This window comes from Periplaneta americana, chromosome 2, assembly GCF_040183065.1.
Source record: "Periplaneta americana isolate PAMFEO1 chromosome 2, P.americana_PAMFEO1_priV1, whole genome shotgun sequence".
NCBI lineage: Eukaryota > Metazoa > Arthropoda > Insecta > Blattodea > Blattidae > Periplaneta > Periplaneta americana.
This window is the reverse complement of record NC_091118.1, coordinates 73,264,372-73,291,672: the sequence shown is the minus strand read 5'-3', so window position 1 is coordinate 73,291,672 and position 27,301 is coordinate 73,264,372. Positions and strand designations below refer to the sequence as shown.

Below are 27,301 nucleotides of genomic sequence, written 5' to 3'. Positions count from 1 at the left end.
TAATGTGACGTCACAATAAAGATGATAACGAATCAACCAAGTTATCGTTGTCGATAAGATAGGTAGTATGTTGAAGATTACTAAGCTGCTGAAGGATTTTTATTGCTACTTGTTTCGTATAATTATTATTTTTAGTAGGTTATTTTACGACGCTTTATCAACATCTTTGGTTATTTAGCGTCTGAATGAGATGAAGGTGATAATGCCGGTGAAATGAGTCCGGGATCCAGCACCGAAAGTTACCCAGCATTTGCTCATATTGGGTTGAGGGAAAACCCTGGAAAAAACCTCAACCAGGTAACTTGCCCCGACCGGGAATCGAACCCGGGCCACCTGGTTTCGCGGCCAGACGCGCTGACCGTTACTCCACAGGTGTGGACTCGTATAATTATTTACTGGCATAATACGAGATCAGGCACGCAAAAATATAAAGTAAAATATAAGGAAATATAAAAAGCAACTATACAGTATACACAAATAACGTTACTAATAGCCTTAAGGCCCGGTTTCTTCAACCTTTGTTAAATTATAAAAGTGTGTTATTCCATTTTAACTGTAAACTTAACAGTTGAAGCATTTCTTCAACTACTGTACTACTAACAGGCTGTAAAACGCATGTTAATTTAACTGCTCATTTTCATGCAGTTAAATCATTTAACTCTCTGTTAGCATAGACGTATTCAATATGGCTGGTGCGTTAGATGTTGAACTTCTATATCTTGATTATTTAGAAAATGATATCCATGAATACATAAACAGAGCGGATGATTTCAGTGATTTGACAGAACAAAAGTTCATACAAAGGTATAGGCTATTTTCTGCCAAGCCTCACTTTTCGCTTTAAACGTAGATCCGTTTGTTTATTTATTCTCAATAATTGGTTCATACTGCGAAATTGTTTTCAGCAGAAAGCTTCTCTCGAAGGAAGAGAAATTAGTCCCATGATTTCTTTTTGTTCCAGTGTTTTCCATTTCACAACAGCAATACCAATACGGCAATACGCCGCTCCATGCTACTGTGATACAATGGAAAGAAGCCGAGAGAATAGAGAGACTTCTATCCTCTCTGAATCAAACAACGGAAACAAGCGAGAATCGCAACTGTCAGAGTTCAGAAAACAGAATTGAGCCTATACTTGGTTATAGCACAGTCTACTATATACAGTCGCGAAGCTTGAGGTGTTTTTTTTTGCAAATCTCGTGATAAAGCGCTCCAAGCGGTTAGCAACTAGAAACAATAGACTGTCCATGGTCGACTTTGGACTGTGTCGTATTTCTATCGAGTGCAAGCTCGTTGCGTATTTCACATTGATGCTTGTGAAATGTTCGTTATTGGTTATAATGAAAATGTTAAAGGCTAAAATATAATAATTGGAATAATAATATGGGATAAGGAGGAGACGTTTGTAGTGCTATAAATTGCAGCAACAGTAAGAGAAAGAGGCCAGAGTTATCCTTTTTCCGATTTCCGAAAGATTCCTGGGTTTCCACAAGAATGCTGTGCAGAAACAGAACTGTTAATTTGAAGTTTTTTGTGACTGTTAGAATACATTATATCCTTAAATTTCACAACGAAATGTTTCAGTCTAACCGAAAGGACATTAGATACCGGTTAAAGTTCTGTCACTTAGGCTGCTAAATTTCCAGAGAAATAAAGGTTAGGTCTACTTTTTTTTCAGAGGATATATTTTTAATTGTAGCTATTCATTTTGTTACTATTTTTATGTGTTATTTTACTAAAGATGTAGAAAAATTAAGTTTGTTTTAATGAAATTTATTGATCACGTTTTATTTTCAATTCTGGTGGGATTATTATTGCTTAGGCCTACTTTTTTCTTCAAAGGATATGTTTTTAATTATAGCTGTTAATTTTGTTGTTATTTTTATTTGTTGCTTTACTAGAGACGTAGAAAAAGTCTGTTACAATAAAATTTATTGATCACGTTTTATTTCCAATTCTGGTGTGATTATTATCGCTTAACCTCATCCCACTTTATTAACTACGTAAGCCTACAAGTACCGGTACACGTAAGTTACTCCATTAATTCATATTTCCATTATTATTGTTGTAAAGAGAAATGCAAATTAATATTTATTGGTTTCATAGTTAATTATCGCTATAATCTTGAATGAGTGAAGCTATTATAGTAAATTTCAGTTCGTTTTACACAAACAAAAATTATATTAACTTATTTCTTGCAGGTATCTTCGAGTTTATGTTGGAATTTAATATACTTCATTAAAATTATAAATTAACTTTATGCATTTAATATTTCAATAATGGAAGGAAGGTGTTAATTTTTCCAAAAGAACACGACAACGAAAGTGTAACATATTTTGTCGGCTGCTAGGAGAGAGATCTGCGATGATGAGGCGATAGTAGCGATCCTAGTGGTGGGCAACTACCCATGTTTGCATTTTTACTACATATTGAGCTTCGCGACTGTATATAGTAGACTGTGGTTATAGGTTATGGTTAAATTCTAGAATCTCTGGTCCTAACAGAGTGTTAACAAACATTAACAAACAGAATGTTAAAATGTGAAATATAAAGTTGAAGAAACTCAATATTTTTAACAGCAATTTATGCTTTTCACTTACAGTTAATTAACGCTATGTTAGGCGCATTTAACAAAAGTTGAAGAAACCGGGCCTAAGAATAGTATAACGATAATATTAGTCGTCACCTTGGAACTCTTCTGTCGATTACGAATGCAGAACTGCATGATTACCATGGTAGACTAACATTCTGTTTCGTTACAATGACAACATGAGTCGACACGTGATTTTTGTCGCAGTGCCACGTGGTCGCTGTTGTTGACGAATCTGGGTTCAACGCCTCGGGAAGTATTCCGGGCAGATGAGGTAACCTCGGTTGCTCGCTTTTGTTTTTATTGCCTTCTGCTTTATCCACTCGGCGGCCTTAAAAGGCAGAAGAAGCCGCTACTCCTGTTTCATTGTCATCGTTATCCAAACGTTGGCTTCTGAATGGCACGGTGCAAGGTGTTCGAAATGTGTAAACAAGGGTTTATGTTTTGAAATGCCGCCTCCGACATGTATCCCTTGCACTTATTGAACAACACAATTTTAATACAACGAATAGTAAGGTTACTCACTGTTGTATAATTAAGTTTTATATTTTATTGACATGAAACTTCTTTTTGCAGGGTACGATATTCTGTGACGGGCGTTATAAGAGGGTTTTGCGTAATGTTGCTGTGTGATTGTGTACGATACTATCAACAGTCTAGTATATAGAGTCACGAAGCTCAATACGTAGGGAATATGCATCCATAGATAGTTGCTAACCACTAGGATCACTAATATCGTCCACACCTGGCTGCGAAACCAGGTGGCCCGGGTTCGAATCCCGGTCGGGGCAAGTTACCTGGTTGAGGTTTTTTCCGGGGTTTTCCCTCAACCCAATACGAGCAAATGCTGGGTAACTTTCGGTGCTGGACCCCGGACTCATTTCACCGGCATTATCACCTTCATATCATTCAGACGCTAAATAACCTAGATGTTGATACAGCGTCGTAAAATAACCCAATAAAATTAAAAATCACTAATATCGCCTCATTATAAACAATGCGAAATAATACCGGCACAGTCTATTGTTCCTAGCACCCTCACAACTCAAGCTTCGTGACTATATATATTAGACTATGATACTACGCTATCGCGTAAATAAAGTTGTTTGTGTGTTTGCGATTTTGTAATAGTGTAAACAAATTAGTGCATACTTTAATGAGAGTGTGGCTTTAAACCGGGCAGTGCTTCTTCTGTGCGGTGTTGTGACGTTATACGGTACAGTGTGAACTGTAAGTAATGCCATTAATTTCAGGGGGTTATTCTTTGAGGTGTTTGAAACAAAAAAAAAGTTTAATACAATTTTGCTAGTATTCGCTTCGTTTTCGAGATAAAAATTGTTTTATATGAAACATTTCATAGTGTGTTTTGGGAAAGCCATTGGTTGAATTCCCATTATGCTGTGTCAATTTAAGAGAACAGTGTATTATGACAATAAATGATTGAAATAATTTTAGTTTTGTCCTTTAAATGTGCAGAAATGTGATCCGAACAAATGTAACATTGTAAAATTCCTTTGCAGAACAAAAAGCTACATTTTGTTCGGATCAGAATTCTGTACATTTAAATGAATGAATGAATGAATGAATGAATAGCCGATTTGTCTCTCAAGGGCTAAGGCCTCTCCTTGCGAAGGGGTAGCTCAGTAAAACTCTAGATCATTATACAGCAAGTCTAGAATGACTGCTATCGTCTACGTCCAATATGGAGCCACAAGTAGCTCCACTTAACGTCGAACATGTTATGTACAATGTATGTACAGTGGTTGGTTGCACAAGTTGCGACCATTATACAGCAAGTCTAGAATGACTGCAATCGTCTACGTAAATATGGAGCCACAAGTAGCTTCACTTAATCATAGCAGTTGGTAAAACGTCCTAACACAAATCATTGAAAAACCCTACGCCCACAAGTGCGATGCGCTCAAACACACCATACAGCCCGCACATCTCAAAGGCTCCCTCAAGATAACACCGCACGGTTAAAGTTGGCGTTATTTGGCGACTCGTGTTATGGGACTTATGGCCGGTTTCACCAACCTTCGTTATCATTATAACGTCTCGTTAAATAATTTAATGACACGTTAGTCAGTTTTTGTGTTTCACCAAGTATCATTATTGATAACGCATCTTTAAATTCATCGTTAATTTATTAGGACCTATTCGTAGCGTTAAAACAGTAACGATGCGTTAAGAAGTCAACAACATGGCGGACGTAATTATTCGATGATGAAGTTCTTTATTTAGAACTTCAACATAACGACGAACTTATATGTTGTAATAACACTCGGAATAATCATTTTGAAGATTTAAGTGATAAAGAATTCCACGAAAGCTACACATTAAGGAAATAAGTAGTAAGAATGATTCTAGAAGAAACTGAATACCGGTACACTGTATAGGTTAGAATACGACAGATAGAAATCACCCACTTAACGCCTCTTCAACAGATTCTTCTCGTTTTAAAATAACGTTGCGGGAAGTTTTGAAATAGTAATTGATGATATGAACGGGGTATCAAAAGCTGTATTGTCTAGATATGTGAATAAATTATCAGACGTACTATCAACATTACAATAGTCATTATTTCTATAGGCCTAATAAGCTTATAGCTAAATTTTATGTTGTCATAGACAACATAGATTGTGTATATGTTCCAATCGTATATCCTGGCAGTAATATAGCCAAAAGATTCTGCAATAGAAGATCCTATTTTACCTTCAATATTCAAACAATTTCATAGGTCTATGTAAAGCTCCGCATAGAAAAATTGTGGCTAAACTAGCGCTGAGGTAGTTTCCTTCGTACTCTGCTTATACACCTTGCACATACGAATCTGTGACATGTTACGTTTGATTAGTTTAGGTTTTTGTTATGCCTTGCATATACGATCAACTGCATTACCACAAAAAAAAATCCCTTATAAGTTCAACGATTTTCACTTCTACCTCAGAACTACCTCAGCGCTAGTTTATTGAAACTGTAATAGGTTAGAATACGACAGATAGGAATCACCCACTTAACGCCTCTCCAACAGATTCTTCTCGGTTTAAGATAATGTTACGGTCTACACGGATAGCACAACATTCCAAAGGAGGATGCCTTTTAAATGAAAAGGGTGCAAAGAGATTTTCTTTTAGGAGACAATGGATACCCCTTAAAATCCAATTTAATGACACCTCTCCTGAATCCTGCCACACAAGCATGGCAAAATTGTTACAGGGTACTAATAAATCTGCATGAAATACAGTGGAAAAGTAGTATGCAAATTTATGGAAGAGGCGATTTCCCGTCCTAAATTTAGGCCTAATATAACTGCTTAGAATGCTTTGTATAGAATTAATGTTGCATCAATTTTTAAGCTGTCGACCTTGTAGTCCTCTAAATTTTCTCAGATTTCCTTTAGAAGCTACAATTTAACTGCTCTACATTCCTATTATTTACATTTGGAAGCAGCTGCCTTCTTTTTTTTTTTTTTTTTTTTAATTGTGGTATGACAACATACTGTATTTAGGAAGATGTTCTTAAAATTACTGCCTCTTACCCGTTTGCCTATGATTGTTTCCTCATGCCAAACAAAGTCAGCCATGATCATATGTAACCAATGAAATTCGCGATTTCGAAGCCATGGTCGTATGAAAAACAAAACATGCAAGATACAAGTACAAAATCCCCTCGTTAGTAAACGCCTGTTAATTTTAAAGATACGAGGCTTGGTGAAACAGTCAACTTTTAAAGATTCCGTTAAAATTAAACGATCCATTTGCTGACAAGTCGTTTGTGCTGATTTAAAGAAGTTTGGTGAAACCGGCCATTAGTTTTATGAAGTAGCTTACACTTAGTTAGTTGACTGCGATCAATTTGTCTGAACATAAAGTTTCTTTCTTTTCATGGTACCCCGGCGCGGTGGGAGGAACATCGAGCGCACTTCCCACCTGCACGATCGCCGTGGAGGATGAAGGTACAACTCATCATGGGGATTATGGGGGGCGGGTACAAGGGCGGGTAGGGGTGGAATTGGGTGGGTAGGGGTGGGATGGGTGGGTTGGGGTGGGGTGGGGTTTTTAGGGTTCGGGATTGGGTGAGTTTGGGGTGAATATGGCATTATTTTTGTCAACAGTGCAAATTTTATTTAGTTTGTATTACCGGAGTTCAGTGAATGTGCTTTCCAAACTTCATTTATAAGGCCCAGAAAGTAACAGAACATTTTATTGTCCCCCAATAGGGGTATGGGTTTCGTAACCCGAATGAAAAGTCCAACTGACTTAACACACTTCACAGTTTCGAATGGAAGCACAGAACTCCGGCTGCAACACAGAATAAAAGAGGATTTCTGTCTCATTGTCTAAAGGGATGTAAACTAAAAATCTTGACCTCACACCAGAGTGAAAATTACGAAAGTAAATCGTAATGAAACAAATTCAAATCAGTTGTAAATTCATACATAAATTTACAGAATAACATACCACAGCATAATTTACAAACTAACTCTGATAGCAGAAATGAAAGATACATTTTATTTATGTTGTCATCGTAGACAATTATCAGTATTAAATATATAAATATATGTAGCACAGAGAATATTATACAGTGCAAAGTATGCACAACAGCGCTAAAAGTCCACATCGGACCTGAATAATAAGGGCCAGCATGACAATTCGCTTAAAAGTGGCAGAGTTGAATTCCCTCCGAGATAAAGAGAGATATCAACTGTCACAAATTTCAAAGGACTGCTAACCGTCCAGCCTCGCTTCGTATGCGTCTACATGGGAAGTCTGCATAAGCAGAGCGAGGTGATAAAATATGCCTCAATCTCGACCGACACAACACAGAAATCATGGAGCCCTACCTCTATGCTTTCTGTAAACAATACTTTTATTACTAGAATCGCCAAAAGTATGAGAAATTAAGATTATGAAAACAATATGCATTCAAATATCCATGCATATGAACATCTGTAGGCCTATAAAATAAAAAAAAAACGAATGTACATATATATCGAAAACTTATATTTCCGTGCATTCACGTAAAAATAAACTGGCAGACTTATCAAAATTCCAAAATAACAGTGATTGCAGAAATGTGACAATCACCTATCATAAGTTTACATTCAGACCATATTAATTATGCTAAATAAAGAATATGTAGTACATAAAGTATTACACAGTGCAAACTGCACACTACAGAGACCAAATCGGACCTGACTAACAGCAGTTGGTAGGGCAACTGACTGGAAGGTCGCTGAGTTCAGTTCCCTCAGAGATAAGCAGACGAACTATCTGTACCACAAAATGCAGCTTGGCTGCTATCCGTCGAGGCTTGCTAAATGGTCACCAGAAGTAGGCTAAGGAAATCTAAAACAAATAATACAAGCCACTGAGCAACTATATTACAAATTAGATTTCCTTGCATTCATGTTAATAATAAATCGGTATAAAAATTCCAAAGTAACAGTGATTGCAAGAATGTGGAAATCACCTATCTTGTACCTATCTTGAATTTTATCGCAAACAATCATATTCATTATATAAAGGTTATTTAGCAGATAAACATGAAACTGTACGCAATGAAGCTAGTAAGTTCAAATTGTAGTTGACTAATATCAGTTGGCAGGGCAACTGACTGGAAGGTGGCTGAGTTCAGTTCCCTCTGAGATGAGGAGGGAAACGAACTATCCCAAAATATACAAAATGGCCACATGCCATTCAATCTCATTTCAATGATTACCTGACTTCTCCGTCCAGGAACTGAATAAGCGGAGCGAGATGATACAAGTGTTGGTCAATCTTGCTCCGCAAGGTACAGAGAGCATGGAGCCCTACCTCTATGCTTTCTGTAGAACAGAGTCACGAAAAGCAAAAATAAAAGAGAACTAAAAATGCAAATTGTACCTCAAAACTATGAGTAATTCCCATGTATTTACGTAAACAAAATACATGGGCATTAATGGATTGTTACAGTGGCATAAAATTCAAAAACAAAAATATGTAACCTTTTACTATACACAATTTCTATACAAACGAAATCAATTCATAAGGCCACTGTTAGAAAAAGGAATTGTTCAGAATAACTGAATTAAAATTATCACTCGCCACCATTTGAAAAAAAAATCATAGCCATTTAAAAAAATCATAACGCCATGTGAAAAAAAAAATACCATCTCAAAAAAGTCATGTGAAAAAAATACCATCTCCAAAAAGAAATCATCTGAAAAAAAAACATTTCTAGTTCCAAAAATCACATCACTATCGTTTGAAAAAAAAGTTCACCTTCATGAAAGCTATCGTCACTTATCACGTGAAAAAAAAAATCATCCTTCCTCCAATGGGAAAAAGATGTTCAATAAAAAAAGTCCAACTCTTAAAAAACCTCATCTCAATATCTGCTATCAATGAGCAATCTTAATTGCATCTTTTCTCAAAAATGAAATCCAATATACTCTTAAAATAAACCTGTCTTCTACTTTATCAAACAACACCAACTCGATATGTCATTTCTTCTCACATGAGAAACAAATATCCTTTCAAATAAATAAAAAAAAATAGGTAATCAAGAGTTCACAACTAATAACATCCAGGAAACATTAGTAAATTCTCCATTACTGAAAATATTCCTCTGTAATGAAAAAAAAACTGCATCATCAATACAGAAGAGTTCCTGATCAAGCAAAACATTGTCTTCAATAACATATTCTTCAATGAACGAAAAATGAAAACCAAGAAGAAACCACATCATCTTTTGTCAACAAGAAAAACAACATGACTGTTTACCAAGAAGTAATGCAATTGTGAAAACACATCTTAAACCAAGAAAATTGTACGCTGCTAACCAGAAATCACAACGATACATTTCACCAAGAAGAAATGCAACAAGAAGCACTCAATCAACAATGAAGAAAGAAAGAATTCCTAAAACTGGAAATTACTGAAACAAATAAAATGAAGTAGAAGATGAAATACCTCTACATTGTATCCACTGAAAAATAAATAAAATTCTTATAAACATTACGAAACAAGACTTCAACAGTCGTCAGTCATTCTTCTGCCGTAGGCAACTTCTTCGAATGCAGCGAGGTGCTGAGTCATCTGACTCCAGCGATAGTCAACTTCTTCGACTGCAGCGAGGTGCTGAGTCATCTGACTCCAGCGATAGTCAACTTCTGCGACTGCAGCGAGGTGTTGAGTCATCTGACTCCAGCGATAGTCAACTTCTTCGACTGCAGCGAGGTGCTGAGTCATCTGACTCCAGCGATAGTCAACTTCTGCGACTGCAGCGAGGTGCTGAGTCATCTGACTCCAGCGATAGTCAACTTCTTCGACTGCAGCGAGGTGCTGAGTCATCTGACTCCAGCGATAGTCAACTTCTGCGACTGCAGCGAGGTGCTGAGTCATCTGATTCCAGCGATAGTCAACTTCTTCGACTGCAGCGAGGTGCTGAGTCATCTGACTCCAGCGATAGTCAACTTCTGCGACTCCAGTGAGATGCTGAGTCATCTGACTCCAGCGATAGTCAACTTACACAACTGTAGTGAGGTGGTGAGTTATTAGATTTCAGCCATAGTCAATTTCTTTCGACTACAACGAGGTGCTGAATCACAAAAAAAATTTATACATCTTGATTACACAACTTTTAACAGTGTATCCCTTCGGAATATGTATGCCTATTATATGATTTTGTTGTGTTAAATTGTATCGTATCTGGTTTACATGTTTCGACCTATTATGGGTCATCCTCAGAACTGGTCGTTGTAGGTCTTGGCGCCATCACTGGAAACAAAACAAGACGCGCCAAGACCAACAACTACCAGTTCTGAGGATGACCCATAATAGGTCGGAACATGTAAACCAGGTACAATAGAATTGAACACAAGAAAGTCATATAATACATCTTCCGACAAAATTTTTGCCATAGGCAACTTCTACCACTGCAATGAGGTGCTGAGTTATCAGACATCAGACATTAACAACATCTGGAGACGGGAGCCAGACAACAGCCAGAATCTACGTCCATTGTTCTTGTTTCTCAAATATGCAAAAATTAACTAATTGATTGTTTTATATTCTCATCATTAGTTGTCTTGTCAGTTCCATTTGGATGTCACTATAATAAATATTGATACTACAACTTCTGTTTTTATTCTTTGTACTTGCAACATTACTATTACATATATTTAAATCAATAGGAGAAAAGTATTAAAAACCATTTGCTATTCAGTAATATTTTCGATGTTTAATCAATTTTGTTTATATGATTATGTCTCGTGACCAGAATATTGTACGAAAAGGAAATATATATATATATGAATTGGAGATTTATTCTTCGAAGAGGTGGAAAAATTCAAATACCTTGGAGCCAACAGTAACGAATATAAATGACACTCGGGAGGAAATTAAACTCAGAATAAATATGGGAAATGCCTGTTATTATTCGGTTGAGAAGCTTTTGTCATCTATTCCGCTGTCAAAAATCTGAAAGTTAGAATTTATAAAACAGTTATATTACCGGTTGTTCTATATGGTTGTGAAACTTGGAGTCTCACTTTGAGAGAGGAATAGAGATTAAGGGTGTTTGAGAATAAGGTTCTTAGGAAAATATTTGGGGCTAAGAGGGGTGAAGTTACAGGAGAATGGAGAAAGTTACACACCGCAGAACTGCACGCATTGTATTCTTCACCTGACATAATTAGGAACATTAAATCCAGACGCTTGAGATGGGCAGGACATGTAGCACGTATGGGCGAATCCAGAAATGCATATAGAGTGTTAGTTGGGAGGCCGGCGGGAAAAAGACCTTTGGGGACCCCGAGACGTAGATGGGAAGATAATATTAAAATGAATTTGAGGGAGGTGGGATATGATGGTAGAGACTGGATTAATCTTGCTCAGGATAGGGATCAATGGCGGGCTTATGTGAGGGCGGCAATGAACCTCCGGGTTCCTTAAAAGCCATTTGTAAGTAAGTAAGTAAGTAATCAATTTTGTTTACAGCTAGCTCTGTCTGGGACCTGTAGGATGTAGCCTATATAATACTGATCCAGGGAATACGTCTATTAATGACCGGGTGATGGAACAAATGAATTAACATAAATTAATGGATAACATATGTGGATGCATGAATGAGATATAACGGGCCTATTTATGCTCATCTTCCTAAATACGTGCATTACATGCATGACAGACGACGGAAAAGTAATTTGAAGTCATGATTTTAAGACCACCTTCCGTTACACTATCACAAGAAATGTAGCTGCTAACATGGCTGTATCAGTGTGTAAAGGTTAAGGCCTATACATATCAGGTTGACAATTTGAAAGTATATCTTTGAATATAATAGTCATAATGAAGTTCCACATTAACTCTACCAAATTAAAACTACAGATATTATTCAAAGATAAAGACGGATAATGGAGGTACGGTTAAAAGAAAACTAAATGTGGATTATTTGGTAAGATAAATCTTAAAAAAGTTCAAATATAAGTTACTGATATATCTTCTACAGAGTGATAATCAAATCATATGTTCGTAATGAAAGAATGAAACTAGAAACGTAATAACCAATATGTAATGGGAAAACATCATTGCTTCGATAATGGACCTGCAGTTAAAGGGAAATTAAAAGATGAATTTTTTTGGAAAGAGAATGCTCAAAACAATTCATATATATGATCTAGGGTAAGACTAACGAGGGGAGCTAGTCCGTGTAAGTGGTCATTTAAATGATAAAACTAGAATTTTTTCAACTGTTTGTTTACACTGAAGTCTGATTAGTGTAATATGTTACTAGACAGCGATGTATGCAATGGAGGAGGAAAGGATCTGGCCACCCCAAGCCATTATATCATGACTTAGTTGCCTCATGAGTGATGCTTTATTGGTTCAACTTCTTCGGACAGTTGACTAAAAAAGAGAAACTACATATTTACAGCTTAAAAGGACACTGAACAAAAAGAAAGATAAGCCTATACAGTATATATATTGTTATTGACAACAGGGAGCTGATGGCAGCACTGAAAACCGCAACTCAAAATATCAAATGGTTTTCAATATAGCTGTTTATACGAGCGAAGGCATTTTGTCCACCACTGCTGCTGACGTCACATTGCTACACCCGTGCCTTGCGTTGTGTAAGCTTTCAGCTAATTAATGCTTATTTATGAAAAGAACGGTATTTTTCGCGATTTGAACATGAATTCTAGTCAAGGGCAGGTATTTATGGACATTAATTTTAACTTTTTTTTTTTTTTTAACATTGGAGTTGGCGGAGATTGTTGGAGATTGATTTGTACTCTTGGCGGAGATTAATGGAAGTTTTGGAAAATTTATTATTTTGGAATTGGAGTATTAACTCAGTGCGAATATTACTTTCCAAATAATTAACATTAAAGGCTCGTTAGATTCTGGTAAAGGTGCGGTATAGCCAACAAACAATATTTGTCGGATTGAGACTGTAAAAAAAAATTGCAGCCCTCAAATGAACACTTTCAAATTATTAGTGAAATGTTGAATTCTCCGTCTTTTGCGTTCACTAGTGTAATCAGAACACCTGGAATACCATGTAATGTAGCCTACTTGGATATATAACAAATTCAAGTGAAAAAAAAATCGAAAAAAAAAACTCAGAATATGAAATTCGCTATAAAACGACGCAATAGTAATAATTCGCGAATGTGTTCATATTTTGCTGTTAGAACTGTATTTCGCGATTTATCGCGATTGTTTTATTCGCATATAATTAATCAGAATCTCTTAATTCGCAAATATTAGTAAAATTATATTGTAGCCTATGTCTATTATGTCGTGATTTTCGTGATCTCCATATATACCAGGATTCACTGCAGAGCGGCTCGGCTGTAGGGCGCGGCAGTGTGACGTCACGAATCGCCAGTATCCACGTTTAGAGATGCTTTACTCCGAAACCATTAGCCGTAGAAAGGTCTAGTTTGCGCCATTATGTGTATAAATTAATGCATGCTATTTAGAATATATAGAATGCGAATTTTAGTTCAGTAGGTATCCTTTTAAGAAATTTTACTCATGTCGGACGTAGAGCTACATATTCGTATATTTATTTGTTGGTTTCGTTATTTAGCCTGCTTATTTATTAATATAGAAATATTTACTCAACTTTTTATTTAGTTAAGTATGTTTAAGGCTTTCACAATGTTAACTCGGTATCATAGCGTCTAAACGTGAAATACAACTTCGGATATGGGTTTTTCTTGACAAATTGTTCTTTCTGAACCCCCTTTCCTATTAGAAGTTTGTAACACAGACATACGAACATCCTGTGTGTGTTTATACCTGTACTTACTTTTCTCAAGTTATTTGTTTACAGTATCGAGCCTATATGACATAGTAATGAGAAAGTATCAATGCTGCAACTAGATTGACAAAGACAACTGAAGTGCTGTTATGAAACCTGCACACTCTCTCTTCATCTGGAAGGATTTGTCCGGAATCAAGCCTCTGACGCTGGTGAGCGGTCGTCGTCTGACTGCGCCCTCTTCGGTTAAAATGTGGGACGTGAGCGCCATATGGAGGAACAAGTGGGTGTGATTGTCAAGTGTTTGTAGTTGCCGCAGCCAGGAAACGAGCTTTAGTACTGTTAGGTAAACACAAACCAGTCAGCAATGCGATGCTGAGCCATTGCCAGAAGATACAGACACGTGGATGCTTTGCTTTCTGAATTTATTCACTTGGTAGGTTCTGATATCTCTACTGTTAAATCATTAATATAAATTAAATAATGTGCCAACAGTCATTCTTTGAATCCGCTTCAATAATTTTTAGACATCCCGTATTAAAGATTGTAGATTTTAGCAAAATAAAAGAAAAATAGTACATTAAAAATCGAATTTAGCATTTTATAGTATTTTCAATGTTAGAATTTCGCATTTTCCTGCTTTTTGAGATGGAATATTTTTTTATGGTAAGCTTGGTGGTAGAAATTCAATGTCATCAATGTATTAACAGGTACATTTTATAGATTTTTCAGTTAAAATTCTTGAAAACGATAAGCAAAGGAATATAAAATTACAGTGAAATTATGAACATTAATAAACATGCCAAAAGATATCGCACTCCCAGTAAAATATTGCCGTATGTCGAAAATCACATTACTTTCGTAAATTATTTTCAACGCTGTTTCTAAGCCTAAATGGTAAATTATCAAAGGTTTTGGTACCTATTTATTAAAATATTTTTACAACAGCAATTTACTACGTAAAGAATAATTTCTGGTCCTACAGAATATACCTATTATGGTAACAATTAATATTAGAGGAGAAAAATTCGCTCCAGCGCCGGGTATCGAACCCGGGTCCTTGATCCTTCGTACCAAGCGCTCTAACCATTGAGTTACGCCGAAGTTCAATCCACAACACCGGATCGAATCCCCCTCCTCCAGTGTTTTTCCCTTTATGGCCAGACTCCAAGTTCGACATGTATATTGACATTTTTATATTAAGTCAACTGCCATTATACAAGGAGCGCACTCAGTTGAGTGACTTGTGACCGGGATTCCACAGTAAAATGCACTGTTGCTCGAAGAATCTACGTAAAGATTAATTTTTGGTCCTACAGAATATATCTGTTATGGTAACAATTAATATTAGAGGGGAAAAATTCCCTCCGGCGCCGGGGATCAAACCCGGGTCCTTGGTTTTGCGTACCATTGAGCTACGCCGAAGTTCAATCCACAGCATCGGAAAAACACTGGAGGAGGAGGATAACTCATTTCTGGGTTGATAATACTTATTATCAAGAGTTCGCATCAATTTCAGTGTCATTACATTTAAATCCAGTGAATATGTTTGTCATTCCTGATATTTTCACATAATCGCACATGGAAGGATTCAAACCCCTACACAAATTCATCTGGTGTAACACTATAAAAAAATGGCAACTTATATTTCATACCTTCGAGGGATTTTCAATCACCCACACTACTTTGCACTGCAATTATTGCTGTGTTAAAGAGCCTGCCCATACCCTGTACTGTTCATAACCATGTGTGAATCACGTTTTGCTAGGCAATTTTGCATGCAAGACTTAATCTATAATACAATTTCAACCTTAGTGTTTTCATTAACACATTTAATACTCGTGAAATGTCATCTAACAATTTATGTGCGTGTGGATAAGACAATTCTTTTAGCACAGTAATAAAATCCTATCTCTACACACAGCTACTCAGCACTGTTTGATAACTGATATGCAGAGAACTATCGTCAAAGCAGAAATTCAAATCTATTTTTTCTGCAGAAAACCACAAGTTTATTAATAAACCATTTGTTTCACAATTTCTCGTTTATTTCGTAAAAACAAAGCCATATCGCATTTTCAGACACTTTTTGCATCTGTCGCAAATTAAGGGGTTAAGTACAGCTTACAGCAGTAAAATTTTGGAAATTTAAAAAATTTTTTTCCTCCATTACTGTATTTTGTACGATAATGAAAATTAGTGTGTAAAACTCTGTCCTTCTGCTATATAAAAAAATATTTTTACGATTTAAAAAAATTATTTACATTTTTTTTTTTTTCAAAATTCAGTTCACTGTGCAGTGATGAAGCGTTTCCCACGTAAATAAAAACTATCCAATATTCTGTGTTTAAATTTCCTGTATTAATTAATGGATGTCATATCTACAATATGATGCAAGGTCACTTCTCTATCTTTGATAGATTGTCTGATAAAAAGTAAATTCATGTTACAAAATAGTCAAATATCAATATTTTTTCTAACACAAAATAAAAAAAAGATATTATTTATTAAGGAATGTAGTTGAAAGAGCATGATATTGTAAACATGAGTTTCAGCAATAAAATAAAAGAGAGAGAACATGAAAAAGTTAACAAGTTTATGAGTTATGAAGGAAACGCTTCATCACTGCACAGTGAACTGCACATTTTGAATTTTGAAAAAAAAAAATAAAATAAAAAATATATGTATATTTATAAATAATTTTTTTTAAATCGTAAAAATATTTCTTTCATACAGCAGAACGACAGTGTTTTACACATATCAATTTTCATTACGTACAAGATACAATAATAATGGAGGAAAAAATGTTGAACATTTCCAAAAATTTTACTGCTGTAAGCTGTACCTATTCCCTTAAATGAATGAATGAATGAATGAATGAATGAATGAATGAATGAATGAATGAATGAATGAATAAATAAATGGATGAATGGATGGATGGATAGATGAATGAATGAATAAATAAATGAATGGATGGATGGATAGATGAATGAATGAATGAATGGATGGATAGATGAATGAATGAATGAATAAATAAATAAATGAATGGATGGATGGATAGATGAATGAATGAATGAATGAATGAATGAATGAATGAATGAATGAATGAATAAATAAATAATCAATCAATCAATCAATCAATCAATCAATCTATAATTCCTGGAGAATAAAAATACTAAACGACTATGTAGGTGTACTGGAAATATTTCGTGTTTATCGTTAATTTGAAAAACACGAACTCCAGTATGAATACGTCAGGTGATGTAGTGAACATGTCTCACGAAGGAAATTATGAAAAAGGGTTCTGCAAGAATTATGTATAAACTTCTGATCTTCAGCTTTTAGTCAGGGTCAATGAAATTGACAAAAGACTGGCATCTCAGAATTTGGCAAATTTATCGCTCTAACGGAAATACAAAGCCAACACGCCTGCTCAGGCTTGTCCCGAGGATCAGCTGATCGGTTCGTCAAACAAATGAAATGAACATCAAGTGCAGAGGAAATGTGATCCTAGTGAAACAGACACTGCTACTGCTATCTCAGTGTTGGGAACATCTTGCATCTAGAAATTAGGAGAAAGGCTGATTAAAAGAACAGGGGATTAAAGATTAGTATATAAAGTAGTAAAGGTAAAGAGTAATCTGTGTAGTCTGTTACTGTTGGTTAATCCAGTGGTTCCCATCCTTTTTTGACTGACGACACACTTTACTGAACGCCCACGATATTTCGACACACTTATTTGATTTTAATAATAATAATAATAATAATAATAATAACAATAATAATAATAACTAGTACATTTCTTCTGGAGAAGAAGGTGGTGGAACTATGTGTAGAATATTTTATAGCGGACGGGGAGATGATTACTGTTCACTGCACGGAAAGTGTGCCGTTTTTAACCTCCTTTTCGTCCAACTAAGACTTTCAAAGCCTAAGCGGAATTCAAAGAAAAATTATATTAAAAACATAGTTATTCACAAGTATTTCGGTTCCATGATTTAAAATGCAACAAAAGATACCGGAACGCCATTCCAGCGCGTTCCGCCAGAAAAAAAGCACTGATAACTTCTATGTAGTGTTGTAGATAGGTCGATGTTAAACACGCAATCGAAAATTCTTAAATAACAAGCAGCAACCTGAGTGGCATTAGAAAAAAAAACAAAGGTATGTGTCAAAAATCCCAACCTATTTATGTTGGATGTTCGATCAATGATTATCGTTTTTGAAAAATCGCCTATTTAAATTAATGTGAAGTCTGCGCTTTGTGTGTTGCACAGAGTTTCTCTATGCATGGCCTTATGCTTGAAAAACTGAACTGAGCATTGTTGCAGGTGTACACGTTTCATTGGTAAAGTCTGTCTAAAAGAAAGTACCATATCAAAGACTTCGTTGCAAATAAAAAATGCGTTGTAAAGAGACTTTCTTGATGACATGAAATTTATTTTTCAAATCCAAAATTTCGCGACACACTCCATGGAGCTGCGCGACACACCGGTTGGGAACTCCTGGGTTAATCGTAATTTTTATTATAAATACTGCGAAATCGATTTATGTTAGTCCCTCTCACTCTTTACTTCATACTTTCCAAGAAGAAAAATAAAGAAGGTAAACGTGTGAATTCGAAATGAGGCAGTGGATAGCTGCAAATACTTGGGATGTACTATAAGTAGTAACAACACATAACCATGGTATTTATTTTGTTTGCATTTATCTTCATCCCATACTTAGCTGTCATTTAGCTTCAGTAGCATGTCCCTTAGTAACATCTCTTTTGGAACAACGTCATATAATCAGCAAACCTTATGAACTTTATTCTTCCTCCTACAGTTCTTCATTAAATCCTCCAAGTAGGTCTACATGCTGAATAGGGTACGTTACAAAGAACACCCTTGTCGTACTCCTCTCACTATTTCACTCCCCTCTGACATTTCTTCTCCTGTCCTGACTTTGAATAGTTTCATATAAAGATTACTGAATAGCCTCCTCACTTTTCATTGCAACTTGAAACAACTCATTGGCATCATATTGACATCTGAATAATAATTAAGAAATAGACTACTATCAATTACAAAATATGGTTTTTACAAATTAAAAATAATATTATAAGAAATAATTAAATTTCAGTAGACCGATAAGTACTGTATACATCATTTTGGAAGTTTATATTGTTTACACTAGTGGTTCTTAACCTTTCAGGGACCGTAGCCCGGTAAATTCTTTTTCTATAAGACGAGGGCCCGTTTCCAACAAATTTACTCGTAAATATCTGTCTAATTTTTTTTAAGTTCCTACATTTAACTAATGTAAGTATTAATACAGACAAATTATTAGACTAAAACGTTTCTTGGAAACATAATATAATTCGTCATATCAACTATCAAGATAATTCACAGAGTCTCTATTGTTGTAAATAAAATTGTTTACATATTCTGGTATATTTTTACAATGGTTAAGTATATTTTTTCTGGCTGTGTTGGTACTACTGGTATTCTAATTATATACTGCAGAAGATATTTTCCCATGGCCTGCAAGAAGACCGGGCATGACCGAAATTGAAAATCTGTTATCTATATTGAAGAACAAAGTGAACAAAAAGAGGCTTACAACAAAACATGGATTCATTTAAGCACTGTCTGATATCTGGCTAAATTATGCTGATATTCAAAGAAAGTGTCAAACTTTGGTTTCCTAACAAAATCAACGTATTAATAAAGAATAAGGGAATGTTCACAAAATATTAGTAACCTCCAGCCTCAATGTTTTGTCCATTATTTCTGTGAAAAATACATTTTTGTTCATTATTTCTGCTGATAAATACAGCTTTGTTGCACATATAATTTAATCTAAATTTGTCCACGTCTGTAATTAAGTATGGCGTACGTAATCTTAAGAGTACCAATGGTTGATACTTGGGAACGTTCAAGGATGAAGAATTCAATGGGTTTGTTGACTAAATCCGAATTTTTTGTGATGAGATCTCAAAAAGTCGATATTATTTCATTGCTTTATTTCCCAGAATAGTTTGCACAAATGACGCATTGAGGTCGTGGCAATTGGTTAGTGTCAGGGCATTGTATTAAATCAAATTTTAAGTAATTATCCATGTACTTACGAGTAAACGCAGACCTTTTCTTCTGTCTGCTGGTGTGCACCTTTTGCTTATCTTGGAGATCTTAATATCAAAATTAAGTAAAGTCCCCTGTCTTTTATTCATATCAATATTTAAATATGTACGCCTATCACGACACTCGGGTTTTGAAACAACCTCTTACACACTCCAATGCGAACTTGAGAATAAACAGTATTCATTATGACTATTCAGTATCGAGAACAGGATATAGACTGTCTTATGCCCAGTCTCTGATACACCTCAGCTAACTCTCAGTTACTTAACTGCTCTTATAAATTTAACTGCACTGATAACTTTCATGAGTTTCCGAAAAGTTAAATGTAGATTTATCAGCTCTTGTGACTAACAGTTGAGATAACTTCGATTTCAGTAGCTATTGTCGTCCATAGATGTCTACACTAATATTTTGTTAGTGATTTGTTTAGTTATTTATAGTTACTTTTATTTGCAGAAGTTTGCAGAAGTAATACGGCTAATAGGTACACAGTGAGTTCTGTACTAGTATGTGCAAGGCTTTTTAAATAAACAGCCGTGTGATAAACGATAGTGTACATGTACACTTCCATCTCGATCGTAATATGATTAAAAAAGCAATAATTGTTGGTATTCGACGTGAACATCGAGGTAAATAATACTAGTGGAGAATAGGCTAGATGTAACTTCTGCTACAAAATTGTAACCGTAGTCAGCTGTGGTGGCTATGACAGCCATACAGATAAACATGTAAAAATATTTTACATTCGTCCATATGAATGCTTTAATATGTTGAAATGGACTTTTCGAAGCCCCAGTGTACCATTGGCATAGGTAGAGCACCCAAGAACAAAATATTCCTTGCAAATCTAGTCTTTCAGGTGAAGCTCCCTGTAAAGCAGATTTGAATAATTTCAAGGGAAAAATTGTTCCGGGGCCGGGTATCGATCCCGGGACCTCTGGTTGAAAGTACCAGCGCTCTACCACTGAGCTACCCGGGAACTCCACCCGACACCGCGAGTTGTGTGGATATAAAGGGAAAAGTTGAGACGGTGTCGAGTGGAGTTCCCGGGTAGCTCAGTGGTAGAGCGCTGGTACGTTCAACCAGAGGTCCCGGGATCGATACCCGGCCCCGGAACAATTTTTCCCTTGAAATTATTCAAATCTGCTTTACAGGGAGCTTCACCTGAAAGACTAGATTTGCATAATATATACGTTACTGTGTACGTTAACAGAAAACCACAATTCCAAGTCACACAGAGATTGTGTGCACTCGTTGTGGGTCTCTGGCGTTTCGTCAGCCCACGCGAGTTGTGTGGATATAAAGGGAAAAGTTGAGACGGTGTCGGGAGGAGTTCCCGGTAGCTCAGTGGTAGAGCGCTGGTACGTTCAACCGGAGGTTCCGGGATCGATACCCGGCCCCGGAACAATTTTTCCCTTGAAATTATTCAAAATATTCCTTGACTGAAGTTGATGAAAAGCATGACATATTTGAAATTGTCTTGACAAACACATTATTATCCTGATATGTTATAGAAAGTATAACATTTACCGTAAATTACGTAAATGAAACGCACAATGTTAATACTGCACAGTTAATATAATAAATTAATTTATTGTGATCTATATTATTATTTAATATCAGTTATTATAGTTTATGGAACAGTAATGCAGTAGTGCCACGTGAAGGTATTTGTTCGAATGAGTACTAACAGCCAGGTATAGTCCGGATCAGCTTACTTAATACCTTAAGGGTGAAACCTAATCATTTTTCCCCCAGTATACATAAGCTAGTGGATTATGGCGATTTTCTAGTTTGCAGGTTGAATTTTCTTTTGCAAACTTCGTTTCGAATTTCGGTACTGAGAAATAATATAACTGTTATTGATTTTATAACTATTATGTTGGCAGCAGTGACACAAGTTGTCGGTAGTTTAAATTCTGAAAATTCAAATTGCTCCAGATTTCTGATCCGATTATGAGAAGCTAGTGAAATTTGAACATACTAATAATTAATTAATATCAGTATTAATATTAATACATAATAGTTATTGTATGTGCTGCTTTATGTTGTGGTTACAATTCAAGATTATAGCCAGGTACGCTAAGTGTAAATAAATATAACATATTTCGTGTGATACAGGCCCTTGGATAATCGATAGAAATACCATTTCACAATTTAATTAATTTCTTTCGTGTTTAGACTTTTATTACAATAATGGAGCAAATATTCTTAAGCATACATTTCAAAGTGGCATTCGTTTTCGGAATTCATATTAATCATTTTTCGTGATCAAACAAAATACATTTTTAGGTTACGTCTCGTGAATCGTAAACTGTTTAATCAAAGTAATGAATTTCATGTTTTCAGACAAAATACATCATACAGATCATTCACTAATCTACTAACTGCTAACAACATGTGCGAGAGGTCCAGAAGAAAAATATACTCTTTCACAAATTATTGAACCTTTTAGAAAACACCTCCCCAACATAGGCTAAAGATGAGGTGTGGTAAATAAGCAAGACATCGCTATTGTTATTGTTATTATTATTATTATTATATTATTATTATTATTATTATTATTATTATTATTATTATTATTATTATTATTATTATTATTGTAGTACATGCCATTGTGTTTGTGTTTAGTGAAATATTTTAGATAACGGCGCAAATAGCCATGGTAGCTGACGCGCCCTTTTTAAACTCCACTAACTCTACATGCCATTGTGATTTTAACCTCTGTTGGTGATATCTAGTATCAGTTAGCAACACTGAAGACAGGGCGAAATTAGTGTTTTAGGAACTACTCTTACGTGATCGTCACTATAACTACGGCCGAGGCACAGTTACCAGTTGAAACACAGGTAACTGTAAAGATTGCGATAACTGTTGTTTCGAAAACTCATATTAAACATACCAGCACGTTAAATTATAGATAACTCTACTTGCATTATCCCCGGGCTCTCATGATTAACATTCGGCAGGTCTTTGAGCGGCCTCGTGCAAAACATTCGGCAGGTCTTTGAAATTTAATTGTATAATTGTTTTCAATTTCTTGTGTCGCCGCTCCAATCACTCGCCTCAATTTCAATATTGCAAACAATGAGTTGCTTCCATTATTAAATGACACCTACTTGTCTAATCCACGTGGACTAAAACCGAGGTTGCAATGTCTTGAGCTGAGGACGAACATTAAGGTATGTGATTAAAAATTATTATTAAAGAGTTATTATTAAGGGTTAAGAATGTCAACGTACTCGTATATGAAATAATAATAATAATAATAATAATAATAATAATAATAATAATAATAATAATAATAATAATAATAATAATAGCCATTTAACAATATAACAAACTAATGCCTATTCTTATCGAAGAAGTAGACGTGACAACGTGACGCTTAGAGTGAAACCTACAGAGCAACAATCGGTCAGCAAAATTATGTTTTAAAAGCACACCGCACATTATTGTATGATGCTGACATGTTAAGCAGGAGGCCGTGACGATAATATAGGTAACTGTCTTTCCAGAAATCGGGCATTAATCTTCAGTTTAAGTGAAAAAAAAAAAATGTGTTTATATTTCCCAGCTAATTGGTCACTGACATCTGTAACACAGATGTTATTTCGTTTATTTCTGAGAACAAAGGATTCACGCCCATTGTTGTAATCTGTTGGCAGCAATTTTTATGACCGGTCATATATAGCCGTATTCCCTTTCCAAGATGTTGAAAGATTTGTAAGTCTGAAAAATTCCCGATCATTAAAGAATAAGTGACTTGGTCACAGACATTTGCTACACAGATGTTATTTAGTTTGGTTTCAGAATTTAGAGTTTATAAACGATCTGGATATACGCCACAATCACGAAAATTTTTCTTCTAAGAACATTTCCGCTATAAAACATTTATTTGTGAAAATGCTTAGAAGAGTAGACTGACAAATTCCAGAAGAATATCTCGCGACCCGGTGTAATTGATGCCAGGGCCCGGCGGTTGAAAAACACTGGTTTACATTCTGTATATTGAATTTTAAGCGAATTCAATTACACCATTACGATAGGCTGACCAGACGCCCCCGATTTTCGGGACAGTCCCCGGTTTTGAGTTGCTGTCCCTGGGGAGCAAATGTCCCCATTTTTGTTCCCAGAAATTCATTTTGTACCCAGAAGTTTCGATTTTGTTTCCATGACATCTTACATGTGAATATTTAAGTATCGTGATGAAACTGCTGTGATTCATTCACATTTCTGAACGGTTCTCAGTATGAGCCTGAAGAACCAGCGAGCACAGTATGAGATATTCTGCACTCTTTGAGAAGAACATACCATCGTTTTCTTCATTCGTATTGCGCGAAAGCATTTGAACTGCTGCAGCGTGCATTTTTAAGTAGTTCAAAAATTAGGAGCTTTGTGACAAACCAACAGGTGAAAATTGGTATGATGTTTTTCAACATAAAAAATTCTATTCCATTTGAAAATGTTCTCAAAATAGTGTCATTATTAGGGGCTAGGATTTTGATGACCTATAAATCATGAACAAATGTCCTAAAACAATGCATTTATGACCTAAAAAGCTTTCAAAAATGCCCTAAAAATTGATATTTCATAATTGCCTTAGTAGGAAAAGAGGTTTTGTACTACTTAATATTTAGACTAGTAATTAAATTAAATTTTACATAATTTTTTCTAAGTACAGTAGTACACTAATTATATTTTATCTGATGTAGTTTCCATGTATGATCGTTCACCTCTGTTTCGGCATGTGGACGTGAGATCAGCAGTGAGCTGGTCGGTCTTGGCCCTTCACGGGCTGTATCGCCATGGATTTACTTTACTTTTAGTTTCCATGTAGTCTACCACAAGGCTACTCTTATCCGAAATTAGCAGGTATAGAGGAATCTATATTGAAGGGGTGTTTGAATATCCATTACATGGGGTAACTACGTTAAAATGGCAATATTTGTGTAGAAAAACGATTAAAATTTTATACAAAATAATGGGTATTAATGGACAAAATATGTAAAGAAAATATCAAAGGAAATAAACATTATTTTACATTAATAATGGGGATTTATGGCCAAAATTAAATGAAAATGCCTAAAAAATGACCGAATAAAACAAAAGATGCTCTTATGAGTTGAGACAGACAAAAATGCAAAAAAATGCCCTAACAAATATGTCTTAAAACATTCAGTTTATCACATAAAATATAAATATTAAAGCAGCTATGTTTCTGGCTTACTAGAAAAAAGATGCAATTTCATCAAAATCCTAGCCCTAGTTATTATTAAAGTGTCTTTTAGTCAGTAATTCGTCAGTTGAAAGACTTTTCTCCACAATGAACTCAATTTGGACTGATAAAAGTCAAGAATGAAAATTGAAACAGTTTTGTTACAAGTGAAAACAAACTTTCATTTCTCATGTGAAGAACTTAGTATGAAGCTGTTTGGGAATGAACAGATCCTTAAAAAGATACATTCTTCAGACAAGTACTTGTAAAATGTGTGTGTTAGACTTGTAAAATGTGCGTGTTAGAGTTCAGTGTGTACAATATTATGTGAAAGACTTTCATGCATGCGTCAGTACTGAAATTGGATTCTTAGTGGCAATAATTATGGAGGCTATAGAAGTTAAGTGTGTTTATTCATTTAATTCTAAAAGTTAAGACACTCTACAAATTTAGCGTGCAAAGTTCTATCGTTGTATCTACTGTTACATGTATTTTCTGCAACATTTCAAAGGATAGTGACTAGATAAGTGTTTGTGGTTTTTCTTTAAATTGCCGATGTCCCTTGCTCGATCATAAAAAATCTGGTCATATCAGCTGATGCTGTAGGGAGGTAGCTGCAACGTACATACACGATAGTCTCAGCGGAATTTCAGCTAATGTGTCGCTTAAATAAATACCTTTCTTGCCTTAGAGCAGCGGTCATCAGCAGAGAATACCCTCGGTCTAGCGTCGCTTACCCGCGGATAAGAGACTGTACTATGGTGCATCCGTAGCTGCTGGCGGGAATGCTTTCTCCCTCTCTACCTTCTGCACGACGGAGCATAGATGTTGCATCGAATACCCTTTACCCATAGAGCATAAAAATCGGTACTAGCAAGTAGTCTAGTGGAAAGAGGTGCTGGTACGGGTTGAACAGTATATCCACCACTAGCGATAGTTTATACGTATATATGTGCAACGTACGTTATTTCAAATTCTTGTTTAGACTTCGGTGCTATTTTGATTCATCCTGTATAAATATCTCTCTTTTAGCGTATAACCACAGTATAGTAAATACAGTCACGAAGCTTGAGTTGTGAGGGCGCTAGGAACAATAGACTGTGCCGGTACTATTTCGCATTGTCTGTAATGAGGCGATATTAGCGATCCTAGTGGTCAGCAACTATCTATGGATGCATATTTACTATGTATTGAGCTTCGTGACTGTATATACTACAGTGTGGTATAACTTTGAAACAAACTAATGCACTACAATAAATGTCCTTCCTTAATACTATTAGGCCCTACATTGATCAAATTTAATAAATAACCATTAAATTAATTATCTTTACAATACTTATAACACAAAAGCTTAATAAATGCTGTGAAACTAAATAGGAATTTAATCCTGTGTTTCGATGGAATGCCGTATTTGTTTAACGACTCTGATATTGAAATTAACAGTTAACGTAAATACCTAAGGAAGAGACTAGTGAAGTGCTTTGTATGGAGTGTGGCATTTTATGGATCGAAAACATGGACATTACGACGAAGTGAAGAGAAGCGAATAGAAGCATTTGAAATGTGGATATGGAGAACAATGGAACGTGTGAAGTGGACAAACAGAATAAGAAATGAAGCTGTGTTGGAAGGAGTAGGTGAAGAAATAATGATGCTGAAACTGATTAAGAAAAGAAAAAGGAATTGGTTGGGTGAGAAGAAACTGCCTACTGAAGGATGCATTGGAAGGAATGATGAACGGGAGAAGAGTTCGAGGTAGAAGAAATCAGATGTAGATGACATTAAGAGACAGGGTGATTCACGAGGATTTACTGTCCTTTACGGAACTTATTTCTGAAGACATTTTGAGCAAAAAATGTCATATAAATATAGTGCCTATTCTCAATATTTTCAGAGTTACACTAATTTAAAGTTGATTGTAAAATACGTTTTTTCTTTAGTTTGAAGGTAAAAGAATAATACAAATAGAGAATGAACCATTCAGAAGTATCATTTCTTTAATTGGCAAGTGTTATGAAGCTAAAAATGTGCTGTGAACTCCTTAGTTGCTTCGTACAGACATCTTTTTCTATTTTTAACTAGAAAATTACATTATTCTTATGCACTTAT

General features: G+C 35.4%; 1 non-coding gene across 1 annotated transcript; it reads right to left on the bottom strand.

The window, feature by feature from the left end:
• Positions 1–20,881: 20,881 nt before the first annotated feature.
• On the bottom strand, positions 20,882–20,953 carry TRNAK-UUU (transfer RNA lysine (anticodon UUU)). The gene has a single exon. It is a non-coding gene; the product is annotated as a tRNA-Lys (tRNA).
• Between the last annotated feature and the right edge of the window lie 6,348 nt (positions 20,954–27,301).